Source organism: Mustela lutreola, chromosome 10 (assembly GCF_030435805.1).
Source record: "Mustela lutreola isolate mMusLut2 chromosome 10, mMusLut2.pri, whole genome shotgun sequence".
Lineage (NCBI taxonomy): Eukaryota > Metazoa > Chordata > Mammalia > Carnivora > Mustelidae > Mustela > Mustela lutreola.
Genome location: NC_081299.1, coordinates 20,715,270 through 20,721,269, shown reverse-complemented (window position 1 = coordinate 20,721,269; position 6,000 = coordinate 20,715,270). Strand labels below are relative to the sequence as shown.

General features: G+C 53.2%; 1 protein-coding gene and 1 long non-coding RNA gene across 2 annotated transcripts in view; one reads left to right on the top strand and one right to left on the bottom strand.

Moving 5' to 3' along the window:
* The first annotated feature begins 1,025 nt into the window (after nt 1–1,025).
* PTAFR (platelet activating factor receptor) overlaps nt 1,026–6,000 on the top strand; it is a 28,377-nt gene continuing 23,402 nt past the window's right edge. Inside the window, exons 1-2 of the mRNA XM_059136321.1 lie at nt 1,026–1,140; nt 1,726–1,803. The gene's annotated coding sequence lies outside the window, so the exon portion shown is untranslated. The remainder of the gene's footprint in view (nt 1,141–1,725; nt 1,804–6,000) is intronic.
* LOC131809348 (uncharacterized) lies at nt 1,079–4,609 on the bottom strand. Its single transcript, XR_009345142.1, has 2 exons — nt 4,176–4,609; nt 1,079–2,257 (listed from the first exon to the last, which is right to left on the bottom strand). It is a non-coding gene; the product is annotated as an uncharacterized LOC131809348 (long non-coding RNA).

Genomic DNA, 6,000 nt, shown 5'->3' with positions numbered 1-6,000 from the left:
CAAGCTTTAGATGTGTAAGGTTTGAGCTTTTCTGCCTGTGTGTGATGGCGGTAGAGCTGGGGCGGGGGCAGAATGTTGGCTCTAGTCCTTCAGGGCTCAGGTACATGTTAAAAGTGATTTGAGGGCGCCTGGGTGGGTTGGTCAGTTAGGTGGACACCTAACTCTTGTTCTCAGCTCAGGTCTTGATCTCAGCATTGTAAGTTCAGGCCCTGTATGGGGGTCTTAAAACTTAAAAAAAAAAAAAAGTGATTTGCCTTTTGAGATGCATTTTTGTCAGTAGTGGGACCCCATTCAGCAGGAGGGGGCTAGCCCAGACATGCAGGGCAGAGCCGAGGCTGACCCCTGAACGGGGGTGTGTGTGTGTGTGTGTGTGTGTCAGGACTCTCTACCCCTGACTTGGCTTTGTACCTGCCTTGCACTGGGAGGGACCTGTTAGACCCCTTCCGTCTCTACGTAGAAGGGAGTGGGACTGGCTGACATGTGAACACTTCGCTTTCGGAGGCACTGTTTCCTACAGAGCTTGGTGTCTGGTGGTGCTTAATCAATGTTTACTTGCTGAATGAAAGAGTCAGTCAATGGACTGGAAGCTGAGGTGGGGGGCTCTGGCCCCTCCAGCACTGAGGCACACACACCAAGCCTCCCGACAAATTTCCCCCACTCACACTCCCTCACATTCACGAACTCACCTGCCTTCACCCACTCCATTGCTCCCCCCCCCCCCCCTTATTCACCCTCACTCACTCCTGGGGTCTCACAGGACGGCCACGCTCCTGCCTGGGGTCTTCTGATGCCTGGTGTCCCCCACAGTGCCCATGGCTTACTGTTCCCACGGGCTCCCCAGGCTCCTTGCTTCTGCATGACCAGGGATGTCCAGCCCAGTCACCCGCAGACCAGGGCATCTCTTCTGAGCTCCTCCCTTCTCATCCTTTTCTTTTTTTTTTTTTTTCTTCTTCCTCTTCTTTTTTTTTTTTTTTTTTTTAGTTTTATTTATTTATTTGAGAGAAAGAGAGAGAGCATAAGGAGAGGCAGAGGGAGAAGCAGGCTGCCTGCTGAGCAGGGAGCCTGATGCGGGGCTGGATGCCAGGACCCTGGATCATGACCTGGGCTGAAGGCAGACACTTAACTGACTGAGCCACCCAGGTGCCCCCTCTTCTCATCCTTTTCGCTTTCTTGATGTTTCTTCCTCCCCGCCCTCTCTCCTTTTCTTTCCTTTTTTTTTCTCTCACGCCCATACACAGACACACACACCAGGCACACACTCACGGCCTCATTGCGTTTGCTTCTAATTTCCTTGGTTTCTGGCCTCCGGTCTCCTCATTCCTCTCCTGCTCTCTCTCTGTGTTTACATCTGTCTTTCTCCATGTGCCTTTCTCCCCCATCTCTCACTGCCTTCCTGGCTGTCCCCCTCTCTCCCTCTCTTGGTTTCTCATCTCTTTTCTCTTTTCCTTGCTTTCGTGCTCAATCCCTCTCTCTCTCTCTCTGTCTCTCTTGAGACTGTCTGCTCTGATTTTCTGCTTGCTCTCTTGCATCCCAGCTGCCTGGCCCGCCCACTGCCCAGCTGGCCCCTGGCTCTGGGGAAACCCTCTGACCAGTGGTCAGGGCCCGGTCAGCCAGCTTGGAGGTTCTTGGTGCCACCCGTTGGAGGAGCCCCAGGGTCACAGCATTTCCTCCCTGTGGGTGACTTGGCAGTGGTATGCTCTGTTTCCTCATTTCTGCAATTTCCAGATAGCGCCGAGGCTGGGTCTGCGGACAGACGGACACCGAGATCCTGCTGCTGCGGACGCTCAGCCTTCCCTGATTCAGGTAAGCGGGGATCCCAGCGCTGGCTAGGCGAGGAGAAGACGTGTGACAATGTCCTCAGGAGACCAAGGTTGCACCCCTCACCTGTGCCTGAGCAAAGGGATGGCTCTGTTCTGAAGGGATTGTTTGGCATTTTCTTCGGGTCCTGGCTCTCGTGTTTAGAAAGGATTCCTCGTGACCAAACTTGCCAGGAGACGCAGCTCCCCACTTTGGTTGTCTGAGGCCAGGGCTGTGCTGAAAGCGACCCCAGAGACCTCACGGGGTGCTGACAATGGTGATGGGGGGCGCTATCTAGGACTCAGGAGCTGAATGCCATCTGCTTGACGAGCTACATGTGGTCTCTCGGCCCCGTCATGCTCCTTCTGCGGCTCAGTCTGCCACAGTATCGATGGGGATAAGAAGTTCAGGGTCTGCTACAGGGCGGGGTCCTGAGGAGCTCATGCGGTGCCACGTGTTCCTGAGGGGTGATGAAAATAACCAGGTTATTGGTACCAAGGGCCTGGTCTGCAGCAGGTTTCCTCCAGCATGTCCCAGCAGGGGAGAGACAGGGCACAGGGTGGTCTCTTCTTGTCCCTGGCTGTCAGGAGGTTCAGGTGTGGGCCAGGTGATCCACGATCACTGTCCAGACACTTGTGGCAGTCCGCAGTCTTTCTGTAAGCATCCAGGCAGCTCTGATTTAGCTCTGAGCAGGCAGCCGAGTCTCAGGTACTTGGAGCGTGTGTGCGTGTGTTCGTGCATGCATGTGTGTGTGTGTAGGTGCTCGGGAAACAACAGAAAGAAATGTTCCACCTTTAGGTACTGACAATGCAGCCAAAGAAAGAAGTCTGCTCTGGACGTGAGGAAATGGCCCTGGGCCTGAGGTGGGCCCCTTGGGATTGGCCGGATTTTGATTTTAGCTCTTGTATAGGGCTGGGACCTTGGCAACTCAGGAGCCTTTCTTTCCTCTTTGGTAGCTGAGGGTTCAAACTTCTGACCTTTGGGTGTGGGGGGGGATGATGAAGTAAGAGGCCGGGTGGGAAAATGCTTTGTCAGTCTGAGATGCTGCACAAAGTGAACCTATGTTAGTACTGAGGTCGACACCATAACCCTCACTGTAGGTGCCTTAGGGACAAGGAATTTGTGTGGTTTGTTGTTTTATCCTTACCCTTAGCACAGTGTTTGGTGAGCAGTCTAATCTTAGACTACGAATTAAACAGACAGATGATAAAGGAATATGTTGTACTTAAAAGAGAATGGACAGCAAGCCAGAGGCCCAGCATCTGGTCCCAGTTCTGCCCCCAATCTTGTTGTCACCATGGGCGAATCTTTTCTCTTCTTTGGGCCTCAGTTTCTCCCTCTGCTCAAGGAAGATTCGGGCAAGGGATTATGGTCCATGGCGCTAAGGACAAAATCAGCCTCCAGGACTGAGTTCCTGCATCTGATTGGGATTAGGGTGGGGGGTGTGATGAGAGGCTGGGGTCCTTTCTCGTTTTCCTTTTACAGGCCTGTCCTTTTATAGTCCTCCACAGGCCTGTGAACAAGGCCTCGTGGAGGAAAGGGGGTGTTTCTCTCTGTCAGCGGCAGTGCTCCTTCCCCGACCCGCATGAGTTTGGCCCAGGAGGGGGGCACCAGCTGAGCAGCAGTGTGGGAGCTCGCTTTGACTGGTCCTGGGGGAGTGTGTCTGGGTTGGGCCCCCCGGAAGGGCCAATGCTGGGGCCCCAGCATGGCCACCTCCCTGGCCAGCCCCCACTGGGTTCCTTGGTAGCAGTGTGGGTGGGGAGGGAAGCTGCCGCTGTGTCTTTGCGTGAGCGTGTGCGTGTGTGTCCGTGGCCGTGTGGGTGGTTTTGAGGCGTTGGCCCTGGCCGTAGTCACATGGGCCTGGAACATGACCAACGTGCAGGAGGGTCTGGTATAGCCCAGCAGTTCCCAGAAGCAGAATCAACAACCAAACCAGCTGCGAGGTGGGGATACCTATCTGCCCTCGTGTCTTCAGTCAAGGAGGATCCAAAGGCAGAGTCTGTGTGTGTGTGTGAGAGAGAGAGAGAGAGAGGGAGAGAGAATAGATTGGGGGAGGACCACTGCTCAGCAGTCCCCCTCTCTTAGTTCTGTAGGAGGGGAACCCTGAGGGTGGATGGCAGCATGTCAAACACCTGTGCCGGTCCCTTTATGGTTCGTAAAGTCTGTTTCCCATTTACCAAGGGCTTTACTGTTGGCAAACCCTTAATCACTCCTACCCATCTTATTTTCTCTTTACAAGGCTTGAATGCTTGGGGTTGCCCTCCCCACACGCTCTGCAGCAATTCTGTCCCCCCGCTCCCCACCCCCCACCCCCCCTGCCCAGCCCCGTGGATTTGTCAGATACAGATCACAAGGCTCAGAGCTGGGAAGAGACTCACTTGCTCAAGGTGATGGGGGCCATGGCGGACACCAGAGAACAGATCCTCCCATCCCAGGTCCGTGGTTTCTCTTCAGCTCCCTCTGGCTGTGGCTGGTTTGGTGCACAGCTGTTTGGTTCACTCATTCATTCATTCAACAAACATTTTCTGAGGGGAGGGGAGGAGCCCACAGTTCCTGAGCAATGATTACTTGCATAAACTCCTTCATTCTGCTTTTAGGACTACCTGGCGAGGAAGGTTTTCGGATGCTGTTTTGCAAATGAGGAAAGGGAGATGCTGAGAGCTGAAGAGAAGCGAGGGAAGAACAGAGCCCCATGTAGATCCTGGTCCTGGGGGACCCCAAGGCCCAGGCCCTGTACTCTGTTTTCTCTTGGGGTGGGCCCCGGCTACCCACGAGGTTACCAGCAGGATGCAGGAGTTCTCCGGGCTGGAAGGCGTAGTCCTTTGGTGTGATTCCTGATGTAACGGAGGGGTAAGCCCAGTACTAGGAAGCCTATAGGAGGAAGTATCTGTCCACTCCCTCCTTCCTGCCCTGGCTTACTTCCCAGAAGCAAGGAGGGGGGGGGGGGACTCACAGATACCATCTGGGTATTTGGAAGCTGCAAGGAAAGACCCAGGCCAGGTTCAAGGTCCCTAGACTCCACAGGGATGTCCTAGACCAGCTGAGCAGAGACCAAGACTCGCCAAGCTCATATATATATATATCGCTGGGGTCAGGGAAGGGCCCTTGGTGAGAAGGGAGATTGGGAAAATCTGATACCCAGGTCATTCCCATCTCAAGTGCCCTAGACCTTGTCCCTGACCTCTCCTAGACAAGGAATTCCATTTATCCACCCAGAAATGTGCCCGACATGGTGCTAAACTCCTTGTATTCAAAACTGTGGGACACCCAGAATTCCCCAGAGGATAAGATACTTGCTCCCTCAATTTCCCCCTTAAATTCCTTTGCTTCTTGGAGAAATGGTAGTGAAAGCACTCCAGGAGGGGAATCTTCGAAGAGTATGGCCAGGCCAGGCCCCAAAAGCCAAGCAACAGGGGCGGAGTAACTCATTGACAGGGCATCTGCTCTATGCTGAGCACTTTAAACGTTTACCTGCCTTCAACCTCTGGCTATCCTGTGAGGTCAGTGTTGATGTTATTCACATTTTGTACGTGAGGAAAGTAGGACTCACAGGAAAGAAATGATTAAACTGTTGTGTTTGAGAGGCCTCAGGAAATCTAAGGGCTGGGAGTGACTGAGGCTGGTGTGTGAGGGTTTGGAAGCGAAGGATGACAATGTGACTCTGGGTGTGTGTGTGTGTGTGTGTTTATTAGTAAATATATATTTCTTTCTTTCCTTTATTTATTTATTTTTTTAAAAAAAGATTTTATTGGGTGCCTGGGTGGCTCAGTGGGTTAAGCCGCTGCCTTCGGCTCAGGTCATGATCTCAGGGTCCTGGGATCGAGTCCCGCATCGGGCTCTCTGCTCGGCGGGGAGCCTGCTTCCCTCTCTCTCTCTGCCTGCCTCTCTGTCTACTTGTGATCTCTGTCTGTCAAATAAATAAATAAAATCTTTAAAAAAAAAATAAAAAAAAAAGATTTTATTTATTTATTTGACAGAGAGAGATCACAAGTAGGCAGAGAGGCAGGCAGAGAGAGGAGGAAGCAGGCTCCCTGCCGAGCAGAGAGCCCGATGCGGGACTCGATCCCAGGACCCTGAGATCATGACCTGAGCCGAAGGCAGCGGCTTAACCCACTGAGCCACCCAGGCGCCCCCTTTATTTTTTTTGAGATGGAGAGAGGGAGCACATTCACATGAGTGGTGGGGAGGGACAGAAAGGGAGGG